This window comes from Suncus etruscus, chromosome 8 (assembly GCF_024139225.1).
Source record: "Suncus etruscus isolate mSunEtr1 chromosome 8, mSunEtr1.pri.cur, whole genome shotgun sequence".
Classification (NCBI taxonomy): Eukaryota; Metazoa; Chordata; class Mammalia; order Eulipotyphla; family Soricidae; genus Suncus; species Suncus etruscus.
The window spans coordinates 121112195-121127192 of NC_064855.1; the positions used below are offsets into that span (position 1 = coordinate 121112195).

At 37.7% G+C, this 14998-nt stretch overlaps 1 pseudogene; it reads left to right on the plus strand.

Annotated features, from left to right (window-relative positions):
- The first annotated feature begins 541 nt into the window (after positions 1 to 541).
- On the plus strand, positions 542 to 681 carry LOC126016712 (uncharacterized; annotated as a pseudogene).
- Positions 682 to 14998: the final 14317 nt, after the last annotated feature.

Sequence of the window (14998 nt, forward strand, 5' to 3'; positions counted from 1 at the left end):
TCTTGTTTTAGAGCTTGAAATAGATGCTGCTTGATTCCCTCATTCATTTCACGAATTCCCCATCTCCATTCAGTGACAACCACCCATCTGTGAGTGAGATTTTCTTAAATTTCCACAGATAATTGAAGTATTAAGCTATTTATTTTTCTCTTCTGTCACCAAACATAGTGCCCTCAAGTTTTAACCTTATCCTGACAAGTGGCAAGTTCTTATTCCTTTTTGATGGCTAACTCATATTCATGGTGTTAGTGAATTGACATACATTTTAACCACATTTTCCTTGTCCAGTCATTCATGGATGGAAACCCCAGTGTATCCTGGGTAGTTTTTTTTTCTGCCAAGGAATTTGAGTTTCATACTTGAAATCAAAGAGGAGGCTACCTGAGCCAAAAACTGACTTGATGAATGAAAAGTTAGGGGCTTAAAAACATAAGATTGAACTGGTGAAGGATGATATATATATATATATATATATATATATATATATATATATATATATGTATATATATATATATATTAAAAAATCAAAAAAAAAAGAAAAGGTCTCCCAATTCTTGCCACAGGCTGTGTTCTTTACAGTGTCTGTATAGAAAGAGGAGGTACAGTAAATGCACCCCATATATACCTCAACCCAGACAAAACAAACAAACAAACAAAAAACATAAGATTGAGAAGTAAGAGATAGTACAGAGCTGAATGTGCTTTCCTTATATGCATCTAGATCTGGTTTGATTTCTGGCACCAGATTATGGTCTCCTGAGAACCACTAGGAGTGATCTCCAAAAACAGAGCCAGTTTTTGTTGACTATTGTACTAAATACTCATAGTTTTGCCCCATTTATTTCCATTCAAAAAAAATCTAATTTTAGTTAGTTGATTCCCTTTCTTTCCATTTAGCCCACTATGCTATTTTGAATAAGGACTAGTCACCTATTTTGAATCTTATAGAGCAATAAAATAATCATGATCTGGTATTAATGAACACTGGATAGCTCATAAGTGTCATTGTCTGAAGGGTTTTGTAGCAACTATAATTATAGACCCTGATGTCAGGGTTACAGAAAGACTGAGGGTACTTGAGAATTCACTGCCCTTCAAGCAACACTTTGGGTAAAGCAATCACTTCCTGAACTTTGCACAGGATGTGTTTAGAAATATTTTTTTCATAAAATTTCTAGACAAAAAAATAGAATTATCCTATGAAGGCCTGGGCAATCAACAAAATACCACATTATTAATTCACCTTCTAAGACTTTGATGCTTTTAACATTAAAATATTCAATTGGTGGAAAAAGAACACAGCCAAGGGGGGTAGCCTTTCATTGAAATTGGTGCTTGAGCTTTGCAATTACTTCAAATGTCATTGCTGATATTTGAAGAGCTTTCCAGTGGAATTTTTCTCAAGTTGGGTGTTTGACTGATATTATTAACCTTAGGCCCATCTTGATGGCACTAGACTGCATGATGAAAAAATTAATTGTATCTTCCAACGTCTGCCAGACATTCAATTGAAAAGGAAACTTGAATCAAAGGTTTGTGCTGGAAAAAACTTTGTGATGTTCAATATTAAAGTTTAGGCCATGGGCATTACTTGAATATTTAATTGGTATGTTTTTGCAAAATTCTTCTTTGAAAGTGTACTTAAAGCAAATAAAACTGTGACTCAAGTTTGAAAGAATTTAAGAAGAAAAACAGTAAAATTTTGCAAAATCTGTTTACATATTGTACTCCTCGATTAATAATGTGCATATATGCATTTGTCAGTAAATCAGTTTGCTGGGAAAACATTTACTTGGCTAAAATTTTCTTCTTAGAATTTCACATTAATATTTATTGTGATTTCTTTCATTTTAGTTGCTTATTATGACCTCGCAGAAACTGCAAAGACTCTTTTAAATGCAACTCAAATTTTCAGCATTTTTGCTGATAGCCATAGGGACTTCCTATTCACATAGAATGTGAACAACTGATTTTTTTTAAGTAGCTGAACTGTTCTCTGAGTTTGGGTTCTGTTGTGTCTTGTTTGAAAGGTTTTTTTGTTGGTTGGTTTTTTTTTTTTTCAATTATCCTAAAACACAAGGAAGTTCATGTTTGGTTTACTCTGTAACTGTCTGAGAAACCAAATTAAGAACAAGTGTTGGAAACTTGGAAATAAAACAGGACTGTTGAGAAAAGAATAGTGTGAAAATAAACCCACTTTTAGGTAAACAGTATCCTTCCCAACAGCAAGCTACTGACAAATCACAGATCCAGTTGGAGGTATTAAATGCTCACACAGTTGAACATTATTCCTTCGGATTCTGAAGATAGAGACCATTTTTGTAAAATATGACCATTAAAGTACTATAATAAAATCCAATAGTATTTAATACCTATGTCTGTCGAAGGGGGTGTTTTAGAAATTGTGATTATATTGTAATCTGCTCAAAGTTGTTCAAGTATGGGTAATTTCACTCAATTTTCCAGTAGGTTTCTGCCCTGAATAAGTAAATAGTGGGTAATGGTTTATGTCAAAGTCCTTGCAACACTCCATTAAACATAGAGCATGGCCATCTGAGTCGATGTCTCTTTCAGAGTCAGAACTGACATGTCACTTTGTGAGTTACTCAGCTACATTGGGTCACATCAAAAGTCTTGTTTTTATATCTTGCCAAATCTCGCATGATTTTACATCTGACACATTTTGAATCTCAGCATGGCGACCTTCTCCTTCGAGAAGGTTGATCTAGTCTAAGTGCAGTTACTGAAATAACACTCTGATTACTTCAGGAGGCAAGTGAAAAAAAGCAAATAAGATTGACATTGGTACATTTTCCAAAAAATCTCATTATTTTCAATCAATGTCAAGCTCAAACAATTCAAGATGATTCCTATACCTGCAATCAAACCAATTTTTTAAGTCAAAACAGTCTTTAAAGCCCAGCCGCTTTTCAGTGTGAGTATTTGACCAGATAAACTTCTCTTGGACCTCATAAAATGATGTCTAACAGACATCAGCATGAATCAGGCATCAGCTTACAAGTACATTAGAAGTTCACCATGGACACTCAAGTAAAACTCGAACTTTTCGATCTTCAATTACCACTAAAACTTTTCCATGTTCAATTATGAATCTGTTTATTTTTTTCCTTGTAACATTGGATGTTTGTTAATTATTTAAATTACATGTATAAAATGATTGGCTCGATTCTTGAGCCCCAGGTGATGAGTCTAAAAGTGTTGATTGAATTCCTTCACATCGTGGGACTTACCGTATTTTCCCGCGTATAAGATGACTTTTGAAACCAAAAAAAGTCAACCGAAAATCGGAGGTCATCTTATACGCCAAGTATATACTGAAAAATGTTTCAATATGCCACTAAACAAAAATTGTCCGAATATTGCCATAAAAAGAATTTTCCAACTCGATCCTGCACCAATCACTGCCAGGCTGCTCGGACCGCCTCTCTCTCTCAGCCAATCCACGCAGGCTTTTGATGCATGCCAATTAGACGATGTTCTGGACCCGAATCTACACTGTCAAAAGCTGCTCAGATCGGCCAGAGTCAGAGAGGAAGTCTGTGACAGTAGAACCTTTGAACCTTTGTTGGGATTGGTTCACTGTGGCACATACAGTTGCAGCAAGGAACGTTCTGTCTGATACAGCGAATAGAGGCCTAAACCTATGTTTTAACTGCAAAATTAGGGCGTCGTCTTATACGCCCAGTCGTTTTTTCCCCCAGCAAATACAGTAATTCCTAGTTATTCTTCGACATGCCTTTGTTTAGAGATTGCTGTGCGCAAGACTGGACATACTTATGGATGGTTGACGTTCTGCAGAGAAAGAAAGGAACACTGTTCCTTTACACATAAGAATTGGGCTAGAGATTTTGGTTGTACATTTGGGCTTTTCAAAAATTAAAGCTTATTAAGCATATTAATATTAACATATAATAATATGATCAATCATAATAAATATTAATAGTCTTGCAGTTCATGCTACTAAGAAGAGAGATTTTGTGTATGTGAGAGAGAAACAGAGAGAGAGCCTGCTAAGACTGGGAAGGTTGATTTCAAAGAAGTAAGCAGCAAATTATTTAGCCAGCAAGATAGATTTATTCAGAAAATAACAGAAGGGCAAAAAAAGAGATTCAGAAGAGATTCAACAGAAGGGATTCCAAAGAGAGCAGTGAGGGAAAGTGGGAGATGCAGCCACTCTTGCCCAGAACAAAAGAGGGAAAACTCTACTGGGGATTTTGGAGAGATTGAAACTGAGTCCTGCTGGGGAAAAGTGCAAGTTCCAAGGATAGTGACTTCTTATTGGCTGGTACTGGGGTTCTCGTATTGGCCGAGCTGTTGCTAGGTCAAAAGAGCTCCCTCTGGGCATGTTAAGGCTGCAAGGCGTGTCTCCTCTTGGTTTTCTGCAGTGTTGAAGATTGAGAAAATAAGAGGAGTTTCTGCCAGCCCCACAGCACATTGAAATCAGGTTTCTGTACATGCCAGTAGTCTTTATTGTTGTTGTTAAGTTTCTGTGATTTGCAATACTATGGTATGATATTATTATTTATTATAATGTTTGCAATATTGCAATGGCTTCTCAGGCACTTAGTTCCCACACCACGCCCCTCACCAGTATCCCCCCAAAAAGTCTTTAGTATTCTCTCCCACTGAAAGCATCATTGCCAACCTATGATACCTAGTAACTTTCCTTGCCAGTTAGTAACTTACAAAGAAAATCCATTTGGCATGAACTCCTATCCTTGGGTCGCAATCTTTGCATTGCAATATGTTTGCCTCGCTCTGTGGTGTTAATTTTTCCAACCTAGATTTTATGACAGCCTTTCAACTATTTCCAGTAACTCCTAGTCTCCCTTCTTCTAATTAAGTGTCTCCACTTCTCCCTCTCACTTCATAGACGGCATCACTTTCCAGACTTCTCCCACCATGGTTTACAATACATTGACTTGTTTTTCTCCTTCAAGATTGAGTACTTTTTATTTTATTTTTGAGTCAGAAACTATATTTAAAAAAGTACAAATATCTCAACTGTGGAACTCAGTGAATTATACAAATATCATGAGGGTCATGATTTTGAAGATGAGAAAAAAATAGAATCTGAACTCAGCCTTGTGCTGTTTCTCTCCACAAGCAGAGTTCTTTCTCTTCTATTTCCCAATACATTTTTCTACCTTCTAAAAAATGGAAGCTATCCAGAATTTTTAGTATTTCGTAGTTAAGAACTATTTATTGTATACTAATGCCCTATGATGGTAAGGAGAATGTTTTGTTCAGTTTTTCTATTACAATACACATGATTTAAATTATTTTATATTATGTTTTTCTTTTAATAATAATATTTATTATAAAATGTTTGATTTCTTAGAAATGAAGTTCAGGAAAATAGAATTTTCATAAAATCTCCACCTCGTTTCCAAATACTCTAAATATCTAAGGGGGAAAAAACCAGGTTATAGGGTTACATTTTTATTATTGAATCTTCTGAACACATCTAATAATTGCACAATACTTTTTCTGATGTCTTAGTAATCATAGCATCTTCAAAGTCTGCCATTTAAAGAGCAAGATTCACAGTAGCCATGAACTTGGATTGGGTTGAGGTGATCCTGAACCTTTCTCTTCATTTCCTTTAATCATGAGTATGAGAAGCGAACATAGACAGAGCACAGCTCTTTCTTATCACTTGAAATCACCACAATTTTACCTTCCAACGTCTCCACATATCATTGAACTCACCAAATATTCCTTAGACCTATGGCTGGGCTTTGGCAGTTCAGGTATTTGTAGACAAACACATATCTCATTCTGTCCAAAAAAAGAATTATTGTAATTTTAAGTATATGATTTATTTGAAATACTATGTTTTGTTTTATGCATAAAAATATGATGTTGAGAGAGGCTTGTCAAAAAGGATACATGGCTTAAGAATAAAGTAGGAACATCCCTTCCAGCCTGGTTTCATTTGACTGACGCTTAAGAAAGCCCGTATGCCTTTTCAACCATCCTTTATTGTAAGACATCTACTGTAAAGAGAAACTCTAATCAGCCTTACTGTAAGCACATTAGGACCATCTGTTGTGATTTACAATAACCTAAGAATAGTTTATATGATATCTCCCTTATAACTAATATAATCTACCCCATTTGAGTGCACTGTCAAAAGCTACCTTGTGCATCTAAGACTGTTCCTAACTCAGCCTTTACTAATGGTCTGATTTCCCCGGCAAATAAGAATTTGCAATGGTCAGAGGTCAGTTTCTTCACAGCAATTATGCAATTGGCTTTTAGAGAATCTTATTGAAATTTTAGCCAATCATTCCAGTCTAGAGATATCACTTTTCAAGAATTGTCTTATTGTTTTATAACACAACACTCTTCCTCAGGAAACAACTTGCATATGTTTCATGCAGGGAAAAAAAGCTCTGACTGAGGTGATTGGCACCTATACTTGCTGAATTAACTTAAAAGTTTATTAAGAAAATAATCAATGAAAATTGCATGTGCCTATTCTAAACACTTCAACTAAAAATATACGCTGCATATTGAGTTATCAGTGAGTGAATATGGACTGAAGACTCCTTCTCTACACATAGGCTGTCTGGTTAGAGTTCAGAGTCAGCTTTCTCACGAAGGACTCCCTTTCACACATCCCTCCTGATTTTCAGATTTCTATTTCTCTTAAGTGAAGTGAGATCACAGAGATAGTTGTGAAAGCATCTAAGTGCAGAGTCTTACTAAATTTTTATGACTTTTCCTTTTCCGTTGACTTGCCCAGAATTAATCGGCAGCAATTACTTCTAGGGATGAGCTTTTACTGAATCATGGCAAAGCATTCAACTTAGTTTCCATAGCAACAATGCTCTTCCTTTCTGTGCTGTTTTTTTATCTGTTGTGTTCTACTTAATTGTACTATTTAGCCACAGACTGGTGACTGAGGTGGTTAGAGAAACCAGTTGGCTCTACTCAGGGCTGCCATCTTTCCCCAGTTTATGTAAGTCATCTCCACCACTTTTTATACTTGTTCATCATTTTATGCCATACTTCATTATATTGTTTAATCACAACCCAAGTAAAATTAGATTTACCAAGTTGTTGGTTAGTTTTTTTGTTGTTGTTGTTGTTGCTGTTGTTGTTTTTTGGTGGTGGAAAGGGGAAAAAGTCTGAGTTTTGGTAACCAGAACTAGCTACGCTATTAAGAGTGAAGCCATGAAGTTGGATGTGTGATATGTGTGGGGTCTCTGCTAAGGAGATAATTCCACCGGTGAGTAAGGTTCTGATATCTGAGCAGTGATGGTCCATGTTTTACAAAGAAAAGTAAAAAATGTCGAATCTAGTAAGAAAGTGACATGACAACCTATGAAAAGAATTCCCCACACAAAAATATTATACATGCTGCATGGATTGATTCTTCATTTTCAGAATCTTCTACGAAATCTTTAGTGTAATTCCTGTGAGAGTATCCTTAACTAAGTCTTAGATAGAAAGCTCTGGAGGCTTTAAAAAGAACAAACAGAGGTGTTGAATCAATGATTCAGAGTTAGATCCTGAAGACTAAAACCATCTCTCATGGGTAGCAGTGATGGAAAATACATAGAAAAATGCTAAGACTCACCTTAAATATCCCACTGTCCCCATGACTAGACAGACAAATGAACTGAAAGTGGTTCTGCATGTGTAGGAAAAATGACAATAAAGCAGTGTTATGCAAATGGTAAATGTCCTCAATTCATCAGCTATTAGAAAGTATATTTGAAACATGAATGCTTTGAAGCTAACAAAGAGAAAATGTCACCAACTTCTAAATTCCTAGAGAAAGTGTAGATTAGTCTTATGGCAAATACTCCACTCAGCATCAACTGTTGCTTTAAAATAAGTAAACACATGCAAAATAAGTCACGACTTACAATGCACCTGATTAATTCCACACACATAAGAAAGTCAAAAGTCCCTGAAACTTATGAAACATTAACTATCTGTATTGTGTATAAAACAGGCATCAATGCAATTACAAGAGGCCATGTGCTTTTTATTCTATTTTTTCTGTGATATGTATTTTGGTCTTTGGGCCACACCTCAGTGATGTTCACGGGTTACTTCTGGCTATACACTCAGAAATAGCTCCTGGCTTGGGGGACCATATGGGATGCCGGAGAATCGAACGGAAGTTTGTCCTAGGTTAGTGTGGCAAGGCAGATGCCTTACCGTTTGCACCACCCCTCTGGTCCCATGTCATATATATATATATATATATTTTTTTTTATTTTCAGATCATGTCTTTTTTATTTTATTTTATTGAAACCCTGGTAATTTACAAAGTTCTTCATAGTTGGGTTTCAGATAGTTAACGAATCAGGGCCAATCCCTCCACCAATGTTGCCCAAGTGCATTCCATACCACCCTCCTTGACCTCCAGCCTGCCAATATAACAGGCCCATTTGAAATTTAGATTGTTAGAGTTTTAGTCTCTTGATTCAACTGTTGTTGCCTTTGGCTTGTATAGTTCTGTCCTTTTTTAATGCTACCAATGCACCTGAGACACTTGGCCCCTAGCTCCAATCCTTTCATATTTGTGTTTCTCCTCTTCCACTCAATTTCTTTTCTTCTCTTTTCTGCTATAATCTGGGGACTAAGGGTTTTCGAGACAACTCCCACTTAGACCATTGTGTTATTTTCATGGAGTTATTTTAAATATCATATATAGTTGATATTATTCTGTATTTATCCTTCTTCTGGCTTACTTCATTTAACATAATATCTTCCGATGCCATCCATGTTGCTGCAAATTGCATGATTGTATTTTTTACTGCTATGTAGAATTTCATTGTATATATGTGCCACATCTTCATGGTCCACTCATCTGTTGTTGAACATCTAGGTTGATTCCAAGTCTTAGCTATTTCCCTGAGTGCTGCAATGATTATCTGTGTGCATACATTCTTTTCGATGAATGTGTTTCTGTTCCAGGGATAAATAGCCAAATGATGGATTGCTAGGTCACATGGGAGCTCAATTTTGAGTTTACTGAGTACTCTCTATTTTTTTTTTAAAGAGGTTGGAGCAGACAAAATTGTTCACAGCATTGGACAATAGTGTCTTTCTCAAAGCATCTCCACCAATAGAGATTTTTCCCAGTATAGGTGCCATCCTCATGGCATATATCTCACTGTTGTTGTGATTTGGATTTTTTCTTTTTTTGGCGGGGGGGCCACACCCGGCATTGCTCAGGGGTTACTCCTGGCTGTCTGCTCAGAAATAGCTCCTGGCAGGCATGGGGGACCATATGGGACATCGAGATTTGAATCAACCACCTTAGGTCTGAATTGTCTGCTTGCAAGGCAAACGCTGCTGTGCTATCTCTCCAGGCCCGATTTGGATTTTTTTCTTTTTTTTTTTTTTTTTTTTTTTTTTTTTTTTTAATTTTTTTTTATTTAAACACCTTGATTACATACATGATTGTGTTTGGGTTTCAGTCATAAAAGGAACACCACCCATCACCAGTGCAACATTCCCATCACCCAAGTCCCAAATCACCCTCCTCCCCACCCAACCCCCGCCTGTACCCTAAACAGGCTCTACATTTCCCTCATACATTCTCAATATTAGGACAGTTCAAAATGTAGTTATTTCTCTAACTAAACTCATCACTCTTTGTGGTGAGCTTCCTGAGGTGAGCTGGAACTTCCAGCTCTTTTCTCTTTTGTGTCTGAAAATTATTATTACAAGGGTGTCTTTCATTTTTCTTAAAACCCATAGATGAGTGAGACCATTCTGCGTTTTTCTCTCTCTCTCTGACTTATTTCACTCAGCATAATAGATTCCATGTACATCCATGTATAGGAAAATTTCATGACTTCATCTCTCCTGACAGCTGCATAATATTCCATTGTGTATATGTACCACAGTTTCTTTAGCCATTCATCTGTTGAAGGGCATCTTGGTTGTTTCCAGAGTCTTGCTATGGTAAATAGAGCTGCAATGAATATAGGTGTAAGGAAGGGGTTTTTGTATTGTATTTTTGTGTTCCTAGGGTATATTCCTAGGAGTGGTATAGCTGGATCGTATGGGAGCTCGATTTCCAGTTTTTGGAGGAATCTCCATATCGCTTTCCATAAAGGTTGAACTAGACAGCATTCCCACCAGCAGTGGATAAGAGTTCCTTTCTCTCCACATCCCCGCCAACACTGTTTATTCTCATTCTTTGTGATGTGTGCCATTCTCTGGGGTGTGAGGTGGTATCTCATCGTTGTTTTGATTTGCATCTCCCTGATGATTAGTGATGTGGAACATTTTTTCATGTGTCTTTTGGCCATGCGTATTTCTTCTTTGTCAAAGTGTCTGTTCATTTCTTCTCCCCATTTTTTGATGGGGTTAGATGTTTTTTTCTTGTAAAGTTCTGTCAGTGCCTTGTATATTTTGGAGATTAGCCCCTTATCTGATGGGTATTGGGTGAATAGTTTCTCCCACTCAGTGGGTGGCTCTTGTATCCTGGGCACTATTTCCTTTGAGGTGCAGAAGCTTCTCAGCTTAATATATTCCCATCTGTTAATCTCTGCTTTCACTTGCTTGGAGAGTGCAGTTTCCTCCTTGAAGATGCCTGTAATGTCCTGTAGTGTTTTGCCTATGTGCTGTTCTATATATCTTATGGTTTTGGGGCTGATATCGAGGTCTTTAATCCATTTGGATTTTACCTTTGTACATGATGTTAGCTGGGGGTCTAAGTTTAATTTTTTGCAAGTGGCTATCCAATTGTGCCAACACCACTTGTTGAAGAGGCTTTCCCTGCTCCATTTAGGATTTCCTGCTCCTTTATCAAAAATTAGATGGTTGTATCTCTGGGGAACATTTTCTGAGTATTCAAGCCTATTCCACTGATCTGAGGACCTATCCTTATTCCAATACCATGCTGTTTTGATAACTGTTGCTTTGTAGTACAGTTTAAAGTTGGGAAAAGTAATTCCTCCCATATTCTTTTTCCCAATGATTGCTTTAGCTATTCGAGGGTGTTTATTGTTCCAAATGAATTTCAAAAGTGTCTGATCCACTTCTTTGAAGAATGTCATGGGTATCTTTAGAGGGATGGCATTAAATCTGTATAATGCCTTGGGGAGTATTGACATTTTGATGATGTTAATCCTGCCAATCCATGAGCAGGGTATGTGTTTCCATTTCCGTGTGTCCTCTCTTATTTCTTGGAGCAGAGTTTTATAGTTTTCTTTGTATAGGTCCTTCACATATTTAGTCAAGTTGATTCCAAGATATTTGAGTTTGTGTGGTACTATTGTGAATGGGGTTGTTTTCTTAATGTCCATTTCTTCTTTATTACTGTTGGTGTATAGAAAGGCCATTGATTTTTGTGTGTTAATTTTGTAGCCTGCCACCTTGCTATATGAGTCTATTGTTTCTAGAAGCTTTTTGATAGAGTCTTTAGGGTTTTCTAAGTAGAGTATCATGTCATCTGCAAACAGTGAGAGCTTGACTTCTTCCTTTCCTATCTGGATTCCCTTGATATCCTTTTCTTGCCTAATCGCTATAGCAAGTACTTCCAGTGCTATGTTGAATAGGAGTGGTGAGAGAGGACAGCCTTGTCTTGTGCCAGAATTTAGAGGGAAGGCTTTCAGTTTTTCTCCATTGAGGATAATATTTGCCACTGGCTTGTGGTAGATGGCCTTCACTATATTGAGAAAGGTTCCCTCCATTCCCATCTTGCTGAGAGTTTTGATCAAGAATGGGTGTTGGACCTTATCAAATGCTTTCTCTGCATCTATTGATATGATCATGTGGTTTTTATTTTTCTTGTTATTGATGTTGTGTATTATGTTGATAGATTTACGGATGTTAAACCAGCCTTGCATTCCTGGGATGAAACCTACTTGATCGTAGTGGATGATCTTCTTAACGAGGCATTGAATCCTATTTGCCAGGATTTTGTTGAGGATCTTTGCATCTGCATTCATCAGTGATATTGGTCTGTAATTTTCTTTTTTGGTAGCGTCTCTGTCTGGTTTAGGTATCAAGGTGATGTTGGCTTCATAAAAGCTATTTGGAAGTGTTTCTGTTTGTTCAATTTCATGAAAGAGTCTTGCCAAGATTGGCAGTAGTTCCTCTTGGAAAGTTTGATAGAATTCATTAGTGAATCCATCTGGACCTGGGCTTTTGTTTTTCGGCAGACATTTGATTACTGTTTTAATTTCATCAATGGTGATGGGGGTGTTTAGATATGCTACATCCTCTTCCTTCAACCGTGGAAGATTATAAGAGTCCAAGAATTTATCCATTTCTTCCAGGTTCTCATTTTTAGTGGCGTAGAGTTTTTCAAAGTAGTTTCTGATTACCCTTTGAATCTCTGTCATATCAGTAGTGATCTCTCCTTTTTCATTCCTGATACGAGTTATCAAGTTTCTCTCTCTCTCTTTCTTTGTTAGGTTTGCCAGTGGTCTATCAATCTTGTTTATTTTTTCAAAGAACCAACTTCTGCTTTCGTTGATCTTTCGGATTGTTTTTTGAGTTTCCACTTCGTTGATTTCTGCTCTCAGCTTTGTTATTTCCTTCTGTCTTCCTGTTCTTGGGTCCTTTTGTTGAGCATTTTCTAGTTCTATTAGCTGTGTCATTAAGCTACTCAGGTAAGCTCCTTCTTCCTTCCTGATGTGTGCTTGCAAAGCTATAAATTTTCCTCTCAGTACTGCTTTTGCTGTGTCCCATAAGTTCTGAGAGTTTGTGTCTTTATTGTCATTTGTTTCCAGGAACCTTTTTATTTCCTCCTTGATTTCATCTCGGACCCACTGGTTATTGAGCATGAGGCTGTTTAACTTCCAGGTGTTAAAGTGTTTCTTCTGAGTCCCTTTGGAGTTCACAAATAATTTCAGAGCCTTGTGGTCAGCGAAGGTAGTCTGCAAAATTTCTATCCTCTTGATCTTATGGAGGTATGTTTTATGTGCCAGCATGTAGTCTATCCTGGAGAATGTCCCATGTACATTGGAGAAGAATGTGTATCCAGGTTTCTGGGGATGGAGTGTCCTATATATATCCACTAGGCCTCTTTCTTCCATTTCTCTCCTCAGGTCTAGTATATTCTTGTTGGGTTTCAGTCTGGTTGACCTGTCCAGTGTTGACAAAGCCGTGTTTAGGTCCCCCACAATTATTGTGTTGTTGTTGATATTATTTTTCAGATTTGTCAACAGTTGTATTAAATATTTAGCTGGCCCCTCATTCGGTGCATATATGTTTAGGAGAGTGAATTCTTCCTGCTCTACGTACCCCTTGATTAATATAAAATGTCCGTCTTTGTCCCTTACAACCTTCCTGAGTATAAAGTTTGCATTATCTGATATTAGTATGGCCACTCCAGCTTTTTTATGGGTGTTGTTTGCTTGGATAACTTTTCTCCAGCCTTTTATTTTGAGTCTATGTTTGTTCTGACTACTCAGGTGCGTTTCTTGTAGGCAGCAGAAGGTTGGATTGAGTTTTTTGATCCATTTAGCCACTCTGTGTCTCTTAACTGGTGCATTTAGTCCATTGACGTTGAGAGAAAGAATTGTCCTGGGATTTAACGCCATCTTTATTTCAAAATTTGGTGTGTCTTTTGGGTAGTCTTGTCTTAGATTAGGTCTTTCAGTTTTTCTCTTAAGACTGGTTTTGTGTCTGTGAAGTTTCTGAGCTGTTTTTTGTCTGTGAAACCATGTATTCTTCCATCAAACCGGAAAGTGAGTTTTGCCGGGTATAGTATTCTGGGTGAAGCATTCATTTCATTCAGTCTTGTCACAATATCCCACCACTGCTTTCTGGCATTGAGCGTTTCTGGTGACAGGTCTGCTGTAAATCTCAGGGAAGCTTGCTTGAACATGATTTCCCCTTTTGATCTTGCTGTTTTCAGAATTCTGTCTCTATCTGTGGGATTTGTCATTGTGACTAGGATGTGTCTTGGGGTGGTTTTTCTGGGGTCTCTTTTGGTTGGTACTCTTCGGGCATGCAGGATTTGATCACATATATTCTTTAGCTCTGGAAGTTTCTCTTTAATGATGTTCTTGACCATTGATTCTTCCTGGAAATTTTCTTCCTGGGTCTCTGGGACTCCAATGATTCTTAAGTTGTTTCTGTTGATCTTATCATAGACTTCTATTTTCGTCTGTTCCCATTCTTTGACTAATTTTTCCATTGTCTGCTCATTTGCTTTAAGTTTTTTGTCCAATCTCTCCTGCTGTATGGAATTGTTATGTATCTCATCTTCCACAGCACCAAGTCTATTCTCAGCTTCTGATACCCTGTCCCAGAGCTTATCCATTTTGTCATTCACTTCGTTTACTGAGTTTTTCAGGCCTGTTAGTTGACATGTTATTTCAGTTTGGAGTTTTGTCATTTCTGCCTTCATATTTTCTTGGTTCTTATTAGTGTTCTGTTCAACTCGATCCATGGTTTCTTGGAGTCTGTTGAGCACCTTCCATATTGCTAGTCTAAAGTCCTTATCTGAGAGGTTGATTAGTTGTTCAGTCATTATCTGGTCCTCAGAATTGTCATCTTCATTCTCTATGTCTGATGCTGGCCTGCGCTGTTTCCCCATTGTCACATTTGTATTGTGGGTTTTTCTACGTGTTGTAGTGGTATTCATTGTCTATATGATGTAGGCAGCACACTCCTCTGGCTCCTCCCTTTCTGGATGGGCTGACTTGCCTCTAAGGGAGGGGAGTCCTCCGTGGATGAAGCCTCACACTGGGTCAAATCTTAGGCCCGAGCATGTAACAGAGAAGACAGTCCAGAGAGAAATGTTTGCTTCTGTGATATAGCGCCGTTCTTAGTGTGATTTTTCCTTCTTGTTGCAATGGAGTTCTTTCCTTAGAAAGAGTGCACGGCCGCGTAGCGAAGCGGAGCGGCCGTGCTCCTCTGAGCCTCTTTTTGCCCCACTCGCAAGAGTTTCACGCAAGAGGACAGTAGACAGACATAGACAGGTCACACTCACAGTCTTTCACAGCTGAGCCCCACTGGGCCGGTGTACTTTCGCGGATTTTCC